This window comes from Cherax quadricarinatus, chromosome 4 (assembly GCF_038502225.1).
Source record: "Cherax quadricarinatus isolate ZL_2023a chromosome 4, ASM3850222v1, whole genome shotgun sequence".
In the NCBI taxonomy this organism is placed as follows: domain Eukaryota; kingdom Metazoa; phylum Arthropoda; class Malacostraca; order Decapoda; family Parastacidae; genus Cherax; species Cherax quadricarinatus.
In genome coordinates, this window is record NC_091295.1 from 58,817,773 (window position 1) to 58,837,048 (window position 19,276).

Below are 19,276 nucleotides of genomic sequence, written 5' to 3' on the forward strand. Positions count from 1 at the left end.
AAAACTCCTCATAATCTCTCTCTCCTATGTGCAGGTTATATGTATATTGTTACTGTCACAGTATTGTGCTTTTTTTTTTGTTCCTTATTGAAACTATCATCATTTTTGTGAAGATTATCATTGAAATGAATAGTGTACCTAAACAACCTGAATCTTTTAGATCCCATAACATTTACAACTTGCTGTATACTGGTATCACTGGCCCAGTAGTCACCTAAAGCGGCCAACTAAGCTACATCCATGAACAACAACATTCTATAAGATTGCAGGATTTCATCATGCCGTGTTTGGAGTGACAATATTAGACATAATAATGAGGACTCGTGATTTCTGCAGGATACTTGAGTGTGAATACCAGCAATGGCTCATTACTTATGTTTACCGTGTCCCAAACGGTCTCAGTCTCGGCAGCCAGTAGGTCATGGTCACAATCCTCATCATGCTCCTCTGTTCGCTCACCTTTACTTTCCTTGTCAGCTTGTTTCAAGGTCTTTGTTCTGAATTATTTTCACTTGAGTCTTCATTTAATACCCGCAATATGTACATCGTACTCAATTTCGAAGTGCTCATCTGGTTGAACCATTTTATTCTTGGTGTTGAACGAAGCTTTTGAACTGTAAAATAGCTTTCTCGATGACTGAAAAGGCATAATTCTCTCACATACGCATGCTTATTTGCTATATAAAAAATTAGATACAGAGTACAACACGCAGTGTGTCAGCTGGGGCATGCCGTACTCCACAAAGACGCCCATGTTTACCTGGAGTGGGTTTCGGAGGTCAACGTTCCCGCGGGTCGGTCTGAGACCAGGCCTCGTGGTGGATCAGGGTCTGATCAACCAGGCTGTTACTGCTAGCCTCATGTGTACCGTAATTTCTCATACTTGTTTAGGTAGCTTATATTCATCTCACAGATTTACTTTTCACTAAAAACAAAGTTCAAACCTTACTGTTTACACCGGAAACAATTTCAGAGACTCAACGACAATATAAATTCAGAGAATCACAGACATCACGGAGAGATGAAAATCTTTAAAATACGCGAATTTCTACAGCAGAAAAACAGATTGGTGCGAGAGGCAAGCGGAATGTGTGAAGAGTCTTGGTTCCCACCCAACGAGATACCAAAACACACCGCTACGTCATAGCTCAGGTGTCTCCTGGGACCCTTCCATGGGTCAGAAATGAAGAATTGGAAGCCATCACCTCGCTTTGTATGGAGGCCACTGTACTGAAACAGAAGAACCGAGTACACTTTGACCTGCTTGATAATTGTTCTTTGCCCAGTAATTAAAAGTTAATATGTATTGTATTATCAACTGTATAAAGGAAATTAAAGTCGCTTTATGCTCCAGTATTAAACATTATCAACAATAATCACAAGAGTAAGAAATCACATAAAAAAAAATTGGTTATAACTATGACCATAATTTTTAAAGGGGCGGACCACTGAGCCAGCGGAAGGCCTCTGTCAGATGACCGAAAGCTATAACGGTGGGTCATTATCTGACTGAGACCCGCGTCAAAAAACACGTGTCCTGTTTCCTGACAAACCTAACCTAACCTATCACATGAGAGTAAAAAATCAGTTAAGAAGTCGACTGTTAAATTATCACCGAATTTTTTTCATCAGAAATAAACTTGTGACATTTCAGTGATATGAGATGAAGATGGTTTTTGGTACATATCTATTATCTGATGAAGAATTAGACATGTGCAACATCTTGCATCTTTATTTGTAGACGTTTCGACATCCAGTGGCTTTATCAATAAAAATTCAAGGAAATAATGAGAATACTGTAGAACTATATACAAAAGACTAGGTCATCAGTCCCACAGTCTTGGAGATATAAAAGACCAAGGCTGAGGGACAGATTACCTCGTCTTTTGTATATAGTTCTACAGTATTCTCATTATTTCCTTGAATTTTAATTGATAATACCACTGGATGGCGAAACGTCCATAAATATACTATATCATACCACGGGTGGGGATAGAACCCGCGACCAGAGAGTCGTAAAACCGCTGTGGTATGGTTTGTTTGCAATCGTGTCATTACGATTTCCTGAATCATATATTGCACATGTGTCTAATTCTTCATGTTGTCGGTATGTGTTCCATTCATGTACACACGCACACACACACACACACATATATATATATATATATATATATATATATATATTATATATATATATATATATATATATATATATATATATATATATATATACAGAGAACGTGACGTCAAGGAGGATATCCAGTGAGGGCGTGTGTAGGCGTGGAGGATATCCAGTGAGGGCGTGTGTAGGCGTGGAGGATATCCAGTGAGGGCGTGTGTAGCGAGGAGGATATCCAGGGAGGGCGTGTGTAGGCGTGGAGGATATCCAGTGAGGGCGTGTGTAGCGAGGAGGATATCCAGGGAGGGCGTGTGTAGCGAGGAGGATATCCAGGGAGGGCGTGTGTAGCGAGGAGGATATCCAGGGATGGCGTGTGTAGCGAGGAGGATATCCAGGGAGGGCGTGTGTAGCGAGGAGGATATCCAGTGAGGGCGTGTGTAGCGTGGAGGATATCCAGTGAGGGCGTGTGTAGCGTGGAGGATATCCAGTGAGGGCGTGTGTAGCGAGGAGGATATCCAGTGAGGGCGTGTGTAGCGTGGAGGCTATCCAGTGAGGGCGTGTGTAGCGTGGAGGATATCCAGTGAGGGTGTGTGTAGCGAGGAGGATATCCAGTGGATCCAGTGAGGGCGTGTGTAGGCGTGGAGGATATCCAGTGAGGGCGTGTGTAGCGAGGAGGATATCCAGTGAGGGCGTGTGTAGCGTGGAGGATATCCAGTGAGGGCGTGTGTAGGCGTGGAGGATATCCAGTGAGGGCGTGTGTAGCGTGGAGGATATCCAGTGAGGGCGTGTGTAGGCGTGGAGGATATCCAGTGAGGGCGTGTGTAGCGTGGAGGATATCCAGTGAGGGCGTGTGTAGCGTGGAGGATATCCAGTGAGGGCGTGTGTAGCGAGGAGGATATCCAGTGAGGGCGTGTGTAGCGTGGAGGATATCCAGTGAGGGCGTGTGTAGCGAGGAGGATATCCAGTGAGGGCGTGTGTAGCGAGGAGGATATCCAGTGAGGGCGTGTGTAGCGAGGAGGATATCCAGTGAGGGCGTGTGTAGCGAGGAGGATATCCAGTGAGGGCGTGTGTAGCGAGGAGGATATCCAGTGAGGGCGTGTGTAGCGAGGAGGATATCCAGTGAGGGCGTGTGTAGCGAGGAGGATATCCAGTGAGGGCGTGTGTAGCGAGGAGGATATCCAGTGAGGGCGTGTGTAGCGAGGAGGATATCCAGTGTGTAGCGTGGAGGATATCCAGTGAGGGCGTGTGTAGCGAGGAGGATATCCAGTGAGGGCGTGTGTAGCGAGGAGGATATCCAGGGAGGGCGTGTGTAGCGAGGAGGATATCCAGTGAGGGCGTGTGTAGCGAGGAGGATATCCAGTGAGGGCGTGTGTAGCGAGGAGGATATCCAGTGAGGGCGTGTGTAGCGAGGAGGATATCCAGTGTGTAGCGAGGAGGATATCCAGTGTGTGTAGCGAGGAGGATATCCAGTGAGGGCGTGTGTAGCGTGGAGGATATCCAGTGAGGGCGTGTGTAGCGAGGAGGATATCCAGGGAGGGCGTGTGTAGCGAGGAGGATATCCAGTGAGGGCGTGTGTAGCGAGGAGGATATCCAGTGAGGGCGTGTGTAGCCAGGAGGATATCCAGGGAGGGCGTGTGTAGCGAGGAGGATATCCAGTGAGGGCGTGTGTAGCGAGGAGGATATCCAGGGAGGGCGTGTGAAGCGAGGAGGATATCCAGTGAGGGCGTGTGTAGCGAGGAGGATATCCAGGGAGGGCGTGTGTAGCGAGGAGGATATCCAGGGAGGGCGTGTGTAGCGAGGAGGATATCCAGGGAGGGCGTGTGTAGCGAGGAGGATATCCAGGGAGGGCGTGTGTAGCGAGGAGGATATCCAGGGAGGGCGTGTGTAGCGAGGAGGATATCCAGGGAGGGCGTGTGTAGCGAGGAGGATATCCAGTGAGGGCGTGTGTAGCGAGGAGGATATCCAGTGAGGGCGTGTGTAGCGAGGAGGATATCCAGTGAGGGCGTGTGTAGCGAGGAGGATATCCAGTGAGGGCGTGTGTAGCGAGGATATCCAGTGAGGGCGTGTGTAGCGAGGAGGATATCCAGTGAGGGCGTGTGTAGTGAGGATATCCAGTGAGGGCGTGCGTAGCGAGGAGGATATCCAGTGAGGGCGTGTGTAGCGAGGAGGATATCCAGTGAGGGCGTGTGTAGCGAGGAGGATATCCAGTGAGGGCGTGTGTAGCGTGGAGGATATCCAGTGAGGGCGTGTGTAGCGAGGAGGATATCCAGTGAGGGCGTGTGTAGCGAGGAGGATATCCAGTGAGGGCGTGTGTAGCGTGGAGGATATCCAGTGAGGGCGTGTGTAGCGTGGAGGATATCCAGTGAGGGCGTGTGTATCGAGGAGGATATCCAGTGAGGGCGTGTGTAGCGTGGAGGATATCCAGTGAGGGCGTGTGTAGCGAGGAGGATATCCAGTGAGGGCGTGTGTAGCGTGGAGGATATCCAGTGAGGGCGTGTGTAGCGAGAAGGATATCCAGTGAGGGGGTGTGTAGCGTGGAGGATATCCAGTGAGGGCGTGTGTAGCGAGGAGGATATCCAGTGAGGGCGTGTGTAGCGAGGAGGATATCTAGTGAGGGCGTGTGTAGCGAGGAGGATATCCAGTGAGGGCGTGTGTAGCGAGGAGGATATCCAGTGAGGGCGTGTGTAGCGAGGAGGATATCCAGTGAGGGCGTGTGTAGCGAGGAGGATATCCAGTGAGGGCGTGTGTAGCGAGGAGGATATCCAGTGAGGGCGTGTGTAGCGTGGAGGATATCCAGTGAGGGCGTGTGTAGCGAGGAGGATATCCAGTGAGGGCGTGTGTAGCGTGGAGGATATCCAGTGAGGGCGTGTGTAGCGAGGATATCTAGTGAGGGCGTGTGTAGCGAGGAGGATATCCAGTGAGGGCGTGTGTAGCGAGGAGGATATCCAGTGAGGGCGTGTGTAGCGAGGAGGATATCCAGTGAGGGCGTGTGTAGCGAGGAGGATATCCAGTGAGGGCGTGTGTAGCGAGGAGGATATCCAGTGAGGGCGTGTGTAGCGAGGAGGATATCCAGTGAGGGCGTGTGTAGCGAGGAGGATATCCAGTGAGGGCGTGTGTAGCGAGGAGGATATCCAGTGAGGGCGTGTGAAGTGAAGAGGATATCCAGTGAGGGCGTGTGAAGTGAAGAGGATATCCAGTGAGGGCGTGTGTAGCGAGGAGGATATCCAGTGAGGGCGTGTGTAGCGAGGAGGATATCCAGTGAGGGCGTGTGTAGCGAGGAGGATATCCAGTGAGGGCGTGTGTAGCGTGGAGGATATTCAGTGAGGGCGTGTGTAGCGTGGAGGATATCCAGTGAGGGCGTGTGTAGCGAGGAGGATATCCAGTGAGGGCGTGTGTAACGAGGAGGATATCCAGTGAGGGCGTGTGTAGCGTGGAGGATATCCAGTGAGGGCGTGTGTAGCGAAGAGTATATCCAATGAGGGCGTGTGTAGCGAGGAGGATATCCAGTGAGGGCGTTTGTAGCAAGGAGGATATCCAGTGAGGGCGTGTGTAGGGAGGAGGATATCCAGTGAGGGCGTGTGTAGCGAGGAGGATATCCAGTGAGAGCGTGTGTAGCGAGGAGGATATCCAGCGAGGGCGTGTGTAGCGAGGAGGATATCCAGTGAGGGCGTGTGTAGCGAGGAGGATATCCAGTGAGGGCGTGTGTAGCGAGGATATCCAGCGAGGGCGTGTGTAGCGAGGATGATATCCAGTGAGGGCGTGTGTAGCGAGGAGGATATCCAGTGAGGGCGTGTGTAGCGAGGAAGATATCCAGTGAGGGCGTGTGTAGCGAGGAGGATATCCAGTGTGGGCGTGTGTAGCGAGGAGGATATCCAGTGAGGGCGTGTGTAGCGAGGATATCCAGCGAGGGCGTGTGTAGCGAGGATGATATCCAGTGAGGGCGTGTGTAGCGAGGAGGATATCCAGTGAGGGCGTGTGTAGCGAGGAAGATATCCAGTGAGGGCGTGTGTAGCGAGGAGGATATCCAGTGTGGGCGTGTGTAGCGAGGAGGATAGCCAGTGAGGGCGTGTGTAGCGAGGAGGATATCCAGTGAGGGCGTGTGTAGCGAGGAGGATATCCAGTGAGGGCGTGTGTAGCGAGGAGGATATCCAGTGAGGGCGTGTGTAGCGAGGAGGATATCCAGTGAGGGCGTGTGTAGCGAGGAGGATATCCAGTGAGGGCGTGGGTAGCGAAGGAGGATATCCAGTGAGGGCGTGTGTAGCGTGGAGGATATCTAATGAGGGCGTGTGTAGCGAGGAGGATATTCAGTGAGGGCGTGTGTAGCGAGGAGGATATCCAGTGAGGGCGTGTGTAGCGAGGAGGATATCCAGTGAGGGCGTGTGTAGCGAGGAGGATATCCAGTGAGGGCGTGTGTAGCGAGGAGGATATCCAGCGAGGGCGTGTGTAGCGAGGAGGATATCCAGTGAGGGCGTGTGTAACGTGGAGGATATCCAGTGAGGGCGTGTGTAACGTGAAGGATATCCAGTGAGGGCGTGTGTAGAGAGGAGGATATCCAGTGAGGGCGTGTGTAGCGAGGAGGATATCCAGTGAGGGCGTGTGTAGCGAGGAGGATATCCAGTGAGGGCGTGTGTAGGGGAAGAGGATATCCAGTGAGGGCGTGTGCGGGGGAGGAGGATATCCAGTGATGGTGTGTGTAGGGGAGGAGGATATCCAGTGAGGGCGGGTGTAGGGGGGGAGGATATCCAGTGAGGGCGTGTGTAGCGAGGAGGATATCCAGTGAGGGCGTGTGTAGGGGAGGAGGATATCCAGTGAGGGCGTGTGTAGCGAGGAGGATATCCAGTGAGGGCGTGTGTAGGGGAGGAGGATATCCAGTGAGGGCGTGTGTAGGGACGAGGATATCCAGTGACGGCGTGTGTAGGGACGAGGATATCCAGTGAGGACGTGTGTAGGGATGAGGATATCCAGTGAGGGCGTGTGTAGGGATGAGGATATCCAGTGAGGGCGTGTGTAGCGAGGAGGATATCCAGTGAGGGCGTGTGTAGGGGAGGAGGATATCCAATGAGGGCGTGTTTAGCGAGGAGGATATCCAGTGAGGGCGTGTGTAGGGAGGAGGATATCCAGTGTGGGCGTGTGTAGGGAGGAGGATATCCAGTGTGGGCGTGTGTAGTTAGGAGGATATCCAGTGAGGGCGTGTGTAGGGAGCAGGATATCCAGTGAGGGCGTGTGTTGGGATGAGGATATCCAGTGAGGGCGTGTGCAGCGATTAGGATATCCAGTGAGGGCGTGTGTAGGGATGAGGATATCCAGTGAGGGCGTGTGTAGGGATGAGGATATCCAGTGAGGGCGTGTGCAGCGAGGAGGATATCCAGTGAGGGCGTGTGTAGGGATGAGGATATCCAGTGAGGGCGTGTGTTGGGATGAGGATATCCAGTGAGGGCGTGTGCAGCGAGGAGGATATCCAGTGAGGGCGTGTGTAGGGATGAGGATATCCAGTGAGGGCGTGTGTAGGGATGAGGATATCCAGTGAGGGCGTGTGCAGCGAGGAGGATATCCACACGCAGCACCGAGGTAACTAGCGGATGCTGGAGAATCGTCAAGTATTTCATTTGTACAGAGACCCTCGGGATTGTGCCAGTTTTACACATCAAGTGAATAAATATATCAGTGTCGCCTGTATTAACTTGAATGTTTATTTTGCCTTGATCAATGAGAAGGCTTGTGTAGGAAAAAAAACACATATCTGCTCTTCTTCAGTTATACATTGTTTGAGACAATATTACTGGAAAATAATTCAGATGGGGAATTTGAAGACGTTGTATTTCCCATAATGATCTTTGTGTTGTAACTGTGTTTTTACACTTAACGTGTGCTGTTCATAGACAACATCTTTCACTTCATATTAAAGCTCCGGAGTTTTGATGGAAAGGTTTAAGTATGATTCACGAAATCACAATAATACGATTTCAGACAAACCACGGTACGGGTGGGGTTAGAACCCATGGCAAGTGAGTCGTAAAACTCTAGGCCAGTGCCTAAGCCACTGGGCCAGCTGGTTACAATAATATTCATCATCCAACTAGGTATATTTATACACAATAGGGAGGTTGGTATGGGCCGCACTGTGACCACAAATGTGATGTATCTGGCACTGTTCCAGTGACCCGATGCTTAAAAAACAGTAACACTATTCCTCTCAATACTTAGAGAAGTTGCAAGAAATTTACTTCTATCTCTGTAACAAAAACGTGCACTATCATCACTGGGATGATCAATCAGTCCACAACTTACCCTCCTTGCACTCTCCAGCGATTCCTTATCCCTGTCAAGTGTATAATGAGAGTGTTAAGTGCCATCCACAAGGACTGTCAGAAGTATCAGCCCTCTGACTATGACTCTCCTTCAAGTACACATACTGTCTACCCCTTAGAAGACAGCACGAAGAACTTCTGAGTCGGTCAACCTAACATGAATGATCTTATAGAACCAATAAAGAACCTGAGTGTACATATCCCACCAGCTGTCATCACAAGCTTTTGTCAGCAGTTTACTGACCATTCTAGTTGCTAGACTACTTCACATAACTGCAGATCAGTTTACTTGTCTGCCAGACAACACTGAGGATATTATCTGTAGCTTCGTTACTGCCTACTTTCATGATCACCCTGACTTGATGTCATGACAGTTTCAAGGTGCCGCTCAGATTGTTCATTGTGCCTCCCGACCATACGATGATCAGAGATTTAAGATAAAAAAAAGGGCAGAAGAAACAGCAACAGAGGCAACAGAAACAGCAACAACAGCAGCATCAAAAAAAGCAACAATAGAAGCAGCAACAGAAACAGCAACGGAAGCAGCAACAACACCAGAAGAAACAGCAGCAACAGAAGCAGCAGCAACAAAAGCAGCAGCAGCACCAGAAGCAGCAACAGCAGCAGAAGGAGCAACACCACCAGAAGCAGCAACAGCACCAGAAGCAGCAACAGCACCAGAAGCAGTAACAGAAGCAGTAACAGAAGCAGCAACAGCACCAGAAGCAGCAACGGAAACAATAGAAGCAGCAACAGCAATAGAAGCAGCAGCAGCAACAGAAGCAGCAACAGCTAAAGATGCAGCAACAGCACCAGAAGCAACAACAGCAACAGAAGTAGCAACAGCAACAGAAACAACAACAGCAATAGAAGCAGCAGCAAAAACAGAAGCAACAGAAACAGCAACAACAGAAGCAGCAGCAACAGCACCAGAAGCAGCAGAAGCAGCAGCAGCAACAGAAGCAGCAGCAACAACGGAAGCAGCAGCAACAACAGAAGCAGCAACAACAGAAGCAGCAGCAACAACGGAAGCAGCAGCAACAACGGAAGCAGCAGCAACAACGGAAGCAGCAGCAACATCAGAAGCAACAGCAACAACAGCAGCAGCAGCAACAGAAGCAGCAGAAACGCCTGCTGTTTTTATTCAGATTAACCTGGAGGGCTAGTAACCCCGGGTTAATTAATAACCCCAGGTTAGTAATTCCAGGTTAGTAACCCCAGGTTAGTAACCCCAGGTTAGTAACCCCAGGTTAGTAACCCCAGGTTAGTAATCCCAGATTAGTAACCCCAGGTTAGTAATCCCAGATTATTAACCCCAGGTTAGTAACCCCAGATTATTAACCCCAGGTTAGTAACCCCAGGTTATTAACCCCAGGTTATTAACCCCAGGTTATTAACCCCAGGTTAGTAACCCCAGGTTAGTAACCCCAGATTAGTAACCCCAGATTAGTAACCCCAGATTAGTAACCCCAGATTAGTAACCCCAGGATGCGACTCACTAAATGTGGCTCAATTAACAATAACACCAAAACACTAAATTAACATCACGAGTCATTAGGCAATTCCTTGTTAGAGTTTAATTACCACCGACACGCAGCCACAACCACCATTACAAACTAACCTCAACTCTCAACCATTAACCACTCAACTCGATTGATTTTTTGGGGTGAAGTTGCAAACCGCGTGATTCTTCCACTCTTGTCAGAGTGCAGACGACGGGAGATGTGTTTCATATACCGAGAGGTCGACCGGTCGGGTCGGGTCGGGTCTTGATCTCGGTCTCTCAACACCGTGACGCGTATATCTTATACACAGAGGTTTCCCACATAGTTGCCTATCGTGTAGTCGATAGATATTCACCTTGAATTAACCAATCTACCCGTCAACGATGTCCATCGGGGCGCCTAGGGAAGCCCTAAGCCCGTAGGGGCTCTACAACTGTTGATCGTAAGAGGGAAAGGACAAATCCAATTTCTTTGATCAAAAGCCATCTGCCAGCATCAAGGGACTCCGGATACATTTTTTTTTAAGTTTTAATAAATTAGACACATGTGCAACACTTGGGTATCTTTATTGAGGAAACTTTTCGCCACACAGTGGCTTCATCAGTCCATACAAAGGAGAATGGTGAGGAACAGAAGGAGTTTGAGGTAATCAGTCCCTCAGCCTTGAGTCGATGTCGTCAGTCCATCAATCTTGAAAAGAATACAGCATATGTGCAAAGCAGTGGCTTATATACTGTAGGCAGGAGAGGTGCAGCAGTCGTAGGTGGTATCCTGAATAATGATACCCAAGTGCTGCAAGTGTGTCTAATTTATCAACTTGTCGGCTCTCTGATCATTCATCTTCATTTTTTAAGTTTTATTGGAAGGAGAATAAAACCCAGAATACCCCCAGTGAAACTTTACAACTGACCCACAATACCCTGACTGGAACACTTCACAACTGACCCACAATACCCTGACTGGAACACCTCACAACTGATTATACCGTAGGTGAAAAAATTCACAACCCACAATACCCTGTATAACACAATCCATTAGCAACTCACAATGCCGTGGCACAACATTTGTTATATTTAATCCACATCCAGATGTCTTCAGCAACACAGTGAACGAGGCTCTCCAAGACTTCCTGGATGGCAACCAACGAACTTACTCTCAAATAACAAAAAAAGGCACAATACCGTGACTGGAACGATGCACAAATAACCCGCACATGGAAGAGGAGCTTACAACGACGTTTCGGTCCGACTTGGACCATTTACAAAGTCACACTAACGAAAAGGAGAGCAGGATGGGTATATATAGGCAGGTGGTAGTAGTAGTAGTAGTGGTAGTAGTGGAGGTGGAAAGAAGTAGGAGTCGGGAGGTAGTAAGAGTAGGAGGGGCCAGTCAAATACTAAGAAAGAGGAGCACTGCAAGGGAGCTAGGTGCCCACAGAGGGTAAGAGCAAGAACACCGAGGGGGGAAAACAAATAAATAAATAAATAAATAAATAAAGGAACAAATACACAGGGCGGAAGAAAGACAACCCAAAGGAGAAATAGTTAAGAGGATAGGGGAAGAGGAGGAATCAGGTTAGGTCACGAGTGCTTTAAAGTTTGGAGCATTTTACAATGTAGTGGGAGAGGAAGGTATCTACAGAGACGAACCCCGGACTAAGATTCATACATGGAAAGTTATGTATTAGGGAGGATTCAACCAGACGACGACTGTTAAAGTTGGAAGTAGGGAAGACAGTTTTAGCAGAAGACCAGTCAATAGGATGGTTGTGATCTCTGACGTGACAGAAAAGAGCATTGTTAGTGTCGGCAAGCCTAACACTATTTTGTACTCCCTAAGTCTGTCAGAAAGAGATCGACCAGTTTCTCCAAAGTATTGAAGAGGACAGGAGGAGCAAGAAATAGAGTAGACACCAGGAACATCTGTAGTGGGAGGAGAGGTATGAACAAGATTAGTGCGAAGAGTGTTAGTCTGGCGGAAAGTAAGTTTGATGTCTAAGGAACGGAGAGAGTTGTTGAGATTAGAAAGACCGGAAATGTAGGGAAGACAGAGGACAGAAGTGTTCCCAGGAGTAGAGAGTTTGGGAAAGAAGAAACTACGTTTAGCACGTGAGAGGGCAGAGTCTATGAAATGGGAAGGGTAGCCAAGACGGGAAAATGAATTATGAAGAGTAGAAATTTCTGATTGAAGGAACTGAGGATCACATATGCGGAGAGCACGGAGAAGGAGGGAGATAAGAACACTTTTCTTGACAGGGGAAGCGTGATAAGAAAAGTAGTGGATGTACATGCCACTGTGCATAGGCTTGCGGTAAACGAAAAAGGCAAAACCTGTATCTGAGCGGTGGACATGGACATCAAGACAGGGAAGCAAGGATTTAGATTCCCATTCAGCTTTAAACTTAATGGAAGGGGCAAGATTATTATGGGCTCTCCTCTCTCTCCTGTCCTTGCTAATCTTTACATGAAATACTTCGAGACTGTTCTTCCTACCATCGATGTGCGACCTTCACTCTGGCTCCGCTATGTGGATGTCATCTTTGCTCTGTGTCCTCATGACTCTTGTCTCTTCCAACCATTTCTTGAAGCTCTTAATAATCTTGCCCCTTCCATAAAGTTTAAAGCTGAATGGGAATCTAATTCCTTGCTTCCCTGTCTTGATGTTCATGTCCACTGCTCAGATACAGGTTTTGCCTTTTCCGTTTACCGCAAGCCTATGCACAGTGGCATGTACATTCATTTATTTTCTTATCATGCTTTCTCTGTCAAGAATAATGTTATCTCCCTCCTTCTCCGTGCTCTCCGCATATGTGAACCTCAGTTCTTTCAGTCAGAAATTTCTACTCTTCACAATTCATTTTCCCGTCTTGGCTACCCTTCCCATTTTATAGACTCTGCCCTCTCACGTGCTAAACGTAGTTTCTTCTTTCCCAAACTCTCTACTCCTGGGAACACTTCTGTCCTCTGCCTTCCCTACATTTCCGGTCTTTCTAATCTCAACAAATATCTCCGTTCCTTAGACATCAAACTTACTTTCCGCCAGACTAACACTCTTCGCACTAATCTCGTTCATACCTCTCCTCCCTCTACAGATGCTCCTGGTGTCTACTCTATTTCTTGTTTCTCCTGTCCTCTTCAATACTTTGGAGAAACTGGTCGATCTCTTTCTGACAGACTTAGGGAGCACAAAAATAGTGTTAGGCTTGCCGACACTAATAATGCTCTTTTCTGTCACATCAGAGATCACAGCCATCCTATTGACTGGTCTTCTGCCAAAACTGTCTTCCCTACTTCCATCTTTAACAGTTGCCGTCTGGTTGAATCCTCCCTAATACACAACTTCCCTTGTATGAATCTTAGTCCCGTCTTCGTCTCTGTAGATGCCTTCCTCTCCCACTACATTGTAAAATGCTTCAAACTTCAGAACACTCGTGACCTAACCTGATTCTTCCTTTTTTCTTCTCCCTCTTCCCCTATCCTCTCTCCATTTTCTCCTTTGGGTTGTCTTTCTTCTGCCCTGTGTATTTGTTCCTTCTTTATTTATTTATTTGCTTTCCCCCCCCTCGGTGTTCTTGCTCTTACCCTCTGTGGGCACCTAGCTCCCTTGCAGTGCTCCTCTTTCTTAGTATTTGACTGGCCCCTCCTACTCTTACTACCTCCCGACTCCTACTACCTTCCACCTCCACTACTACTACTACTACTACTAGCAACTCCTGCCTATATGTACCCATCCTGCTCTCCTTTTCGTTAGTGTGACTTTGTAAAAGGTCCAAGTCGGACCGAAACGTCGTCGTAAGGGCCTCTTTTCTATGTGCGGGTTATTTGTGAAACTTACTTTCAATTTTGACAAAACTTTATTCACGTTGTATGGTAATAAAGCTAAAAAAAAAATTGCCAATTTCAACAAGGAAATAATTCTCACATAGAAAGGCAAGATGACAAAATCCTTAGGAATACACCAAGACTTCATACTTGAAATTTAAAATTCACATCGTACACATATGTAAGAAAATTTCCAAAACGGGGCATTCTATCATAAATTAGCTATGTTTCTCTAGCACCGTTACTCTATACTACTTTATAGTCTATCCTTACCTCTCTTATTTGTGCTTAAGGATCTACTACAGCAAAATACCATGGCCGAAACAATTCACACCCCACCATACCATAGCTGAAACATTTCACACCCCACCATACCATGGCTGAAACATTTCACACCCCACCATGGCTGAAACATTTCACACCCCACCATACCATGGCTGAAACATTTCACACCCCACCATACCATGGCTGAAACATTTCACACCCCACCATACCATGGCTGAAACAATTCACACCTCACCATACCATGGCTGAAACATTTCACACCCCATAACGTCGTGGCTGAAACAATTCAAAACAAGTGAACAGCACCATGGGTGAACTCACAATGCCATGAATGCAACACTTCACAACTAACACCAATTTGTATGGAATCTCTAGACCACTATCCAACCCATTAAGTTTCGATACGTTGTCTACAGCAGGCTGTAGGGTGATATAGAAGTAGGATGGAGGATGTAGGGCGATATAGAAGCAGGATGGAAGATGTAGGGTGATATAGAAGCAGGGTGGAGGTTGTAGGGTGATATAGAAGCAAGGTGGAGGATGCAGGGTGATATAGAAGCAGGGTGGAGGATGAAGGTTGATATAGAAGCAGGGTGGAGGATGTAGGGTGATAAAGGAGGAGAATGGAGGATGAATGGTGAAATACAAACAAGATGGAGGATGAATGGTGAAATAGAAAGAGGATGGAGGATGTAGGGCGAAACAGAAGCAGGATGGAAGATGTGGGATGATATAGAAACAGGATGAAGATGTAGGGTGATACAGAAGCAGGATGGATGATCTAGGGTGATACAGAAAAATGATGGATGATCTAGGGTGATCCAGAAGCAGAATGTATGATCTAGGGTGATACAGAAGCAGGATGGATGATCTAGGGTGACACAGAAGCAAGATGGATGATCTACGGTGATACAGAAGCAGGATGGATGATATAGGCTGATACAGAAGCAGGATGGATGCTCTACGGTGATAAAGAAGCAGGATGGATGATCTAGGATGATACAGAAGCAGGAGGGATGATCTAGGATGATACAGAAGCAGGATGGATGATCTAGGGTGATACAGAAGCAGGATGGATGATCTAGGGTGATGCAGAAGCAGGATGGATGATCTAGGGTGATACAGAAGCAGGGTGGATGATCAAGGGTGATACAGAAGCAGGGTGGATGATCTAGTGTGATACAGAAGCAGGGTGGATGATCTAGGGTGATACAGAAGCAGGATGGATGATTTAGGGTGATACAGGAGCAGGATGGATGATCTAGGGTGATACAGAAGCAGGATGGATGATCTAGGATGATACAGAAGCAGAATGGATGATCTAGGGTGATACATAGCTGGCTGGATGATCTAGGGTGATACAGAAGCAGGATGTATGATCTAGGGTGATACAGAAGCAGGATGGATGATCTAGGGTGATCCAGAAGCAGGATGGATGATCTAGGGTGATACAGAAGCAGGATGGATGATCTAGGGTGATACAGAAGCAAGATGGATAATCTAGGGTGATACAAAAGCAGGATGGATGATCTAGCGTGATGCAGAAGCAAGATGGATGATCTAGGGTGATACAGAAGCAGGGTGGATGATCTAGGGTGATACAGAAGCAGGATGGATGATCTAGGGTGATACAAAAGCAGGGTGGATGATCTAGGGTGATACAGAAGCAGGGTGGATGATCTAGGGTGACACAGAAGCAGGATGGATGATCTAGTGTGATACAGAAGCAGGATGGATGATCTAGGGTGATCCAGAAGCAGGATGGATGATCTAGGGTGATCCAGAAGCAGGATGGATGATCTAGGATGATACAGAAGCAGGATGGATGATCTAGGATGATAAAGAAGCAGGATGGATGATCTAGGGTGATACAGAAGCAGGATGGATGATCTAGGGTGATACAGAAGCAGGATGGATGATCTAGGGTGATACAGAAGCAGGGTGGATGATCAAGGGTGATACAGAAGCAGGGTGGATGATCTAGTGTGACACAGAAGCAGGGTGGATGATCTAGGGTGATACAGAAGCAGGGTGGATGATCTAGTGTGATACAGAAGCAGGGTGGATGATCTAGGGTGATACAGAAGCAGGGTGGATGATCTAGTGTGACACAGAAGCAGGGTGGATGATCTAGGGTGATACAGAAGCAGGGTGGATGATCTAGTGTGACACAGAAGCAGGGTGGATGATCTAGGGTGATACAGAAGCAGGGTGGATGATCTAGTGTGATACAGAAGCAGGGTGGATGATCTAGGGTGATACAGAAAAATGATGGATGATCTAGGGTGATCCAGAAGCAGAATGTATGATCTAGGGTGATACAGAAGCAGGATGGATGATCTAGGGTGACACAGAAGCAGGATGGATGATCTAGGGTGACACAGAAGCAAGATGGATGATCTAGGGTGATACAGAAGCAGGATGGATGATATAGGCTGATACAGAAGCAGGATGGATGCTCTACGGTGATAAAGAAGCAGGATGGATGATCTAGGATGATACAGAAGCAGGAGGGATGATCTAGGGTGATACAGAAAAATGATGGATGATCTAGGGTGATCCAGAAGCAGAATGTATGATCTAGGGTGATACAGAAGCAGGATGGATGATCTAGGGTGACACAGAAGCAAGATGGATGATCTAGGGTGATACAGAAGCAGGATGGATGATATAGGCTGATACAGAAGCAGGATGGATGCTCTACGGTGATAAAGAAGCAGGATGGATGATCTAGGATGATACAGAAGCAGGAGGGATGATCTAGGATGATACAGAAGCAGGATGGATGATCTAGGGTGATACAGAAGCAGGATGGATGATCTAGGGTGATGCAGAAGCAGGATGGATGATCTAGGGTGATACAGAAGCAGGGTGGATGATCAAGGGTGATACAGAAGCAGGGTGGATGATCTAGTGTGATACAGAAGCAGGGTGGATGATCTAGGGTGATACAGAAGCAGGATGGATGATTTAGGGTGATACAGGAGCAGGATGGATGATCTAGGGTGATACAGAAGCAGGATGGATGATCTAGGATGATACAGAAGCAGAATGGATGATCTAGGGTGATACATAGCTGGCTGGATGATCTAGGGTGATACAGAAGCAGGATGTATGATCTAGGGTGATACAGAAGCAGGATGGATGATCTAGGGTGATCCAGAAGCAGGATGGATGATCTAGGGTGATACAGAAGCAGGATGGATGATCTAGGGTGATACAGAAGCAAGATGGATAATCTAGGGTGATACAAAAGCAGGATGGATGATCTAGCGTGATGCAGAAGCAAGATGGATGATCTAGGGTGATACAGAAGCAGGGTGGATGATCTAGGGTGATACAGAAGCAGGATGGATGATCTAGGGTGATACAAAAGCAGGGTCGATGATCTAGGGTGATACAGAAGCAGGGTGGATGATCTAGGGTGACACAGAAGCAGGATGGATGATCTAGTGTGATACAGAAGCAGGATGGATGATCTAGGGTGATCCAGAAGCAGGATGGATGATCTAGGGTGATCCAGAAGCAGGATGAATGATCTAGGGTGATACAGAAGCAGGATGGATGATCTAGTGTGATACAGAAGCAGGATGGATGATCTAGGGTGATCCAGAAGCAGGATGGATGATCTAGGGTGATCCAGAAGCAGGATGGATGATCTAGGATGATACAGAAGCAGGATGGATGATCTAGGATGATACAGAAGCAGGATGGATGATCTAGGATGATAAAGAAGCAGGACGGATGATCTAGGGTGATACAGAAGCAGGATGGATGATCTAGGGTGATACAGAAGCAGGATGGATGATCTAGTGTGACACAGAAGCAGGGTGGATGATCTAGGGTGATACAGAAGCAGGGTGGATGATCTAGTGTGATACAGAAGCAGGGTGGATGATCTAGGGTGATACAGAAGCAGGGTGGATGATCTAGTGTGACACAGAAACAGGGTGGATGATCTAGGGTGATACAGAAGCAGGATGGATGATCTAGGGTGATACAGGAGCAGGATGGATGATCTAGGGTGATACAGAAGCAAGATGGATGATCTAGGGTGATACAGAAGTAGAATGGATGATCTAGGGTGATACATAGCTGGCTGGATGATCTAGGGTGAAACAGAAGCACGATGTATGATCTTGGGTGATACAGAAGCAGGATGGATGATCTAGGGTGATCCAGAAGCAGGATGGATGATCTAGGGTGATACAGAAGCAAGATGGATAATCTAGGGTGATACAAAAGCAGGATGGATGATCTAGGGTGATACAGAAGCAAGATGGATGATCTAGGGTGATACAGAAGCAGGGTGGATGATCTAGGGTGATACAGAAGCAGGATGGATGATCTAGGGTGATACAGAAGCAGGATGGATGATTTAGGGTGATACAGAAGCAGGATGGATGATCTAGGGTGATACAGAAGCAGGATGGATGATCTAGGATGATACAGAAGCAGGATGATCTAGGGTGATCCAGAAGCAGAATGGATGATCTAGGGTGATCTAGAAGTAGGGTGGATGATCTAGGGTGATCCAGAAGCAGGATGGAAGATCTTGGGGGATCCAGAAGCAGGATGGATGATCTAGGGTGATACAGAAGCAAGATGGATAATCTAGGGTGATACAGAAGCAGGATGGATGATCTAGGGTGATACAGAAGCAAGATGGATGATCTAGGGTGATACAGAAGCAGGGTGGATGATCTAGGGTGATACAGAAGCAGGATGGATGATCTAGGGTGATACAGAAGCAGGGTGGATGATCTAGGGTGATACAGAAGCAGGGGGGGATGATCTAGGGTGATACAGAAGCAGGATGGATGATTTAGGGTGATACAGAAGCAGGATGGATGATCTAGGGTGATACAGAAGCAGGATGGATGATCTAGGATGATACAGAAGCAGGATGATCTAGGGTGATCCAGAAGCAGAATGGATGATCTAGGGTGATCTAGAAGCAGGGTGGATGATCTAGGGTGATACAGAAGCAGGATGGATGATCTAGGGTGATAAAGAAACAGGGTGGATGATCTAGTGTGATACAGAAGCATGCTAGATGATCTAGGGTGATACAGAAGCAGGATGGATGATCTAGGGTGATCCAGAAGCAGGATGGAAGGTCTTGGGGGATCCAGAAGCAGGATGGATGATCTAGGGTGATACAGAAGCAGGATGGATGATCTAGGATGACACAGAAGCAGGATGATCTAGGGTGATCCAGAAGCAGAATGGATGATC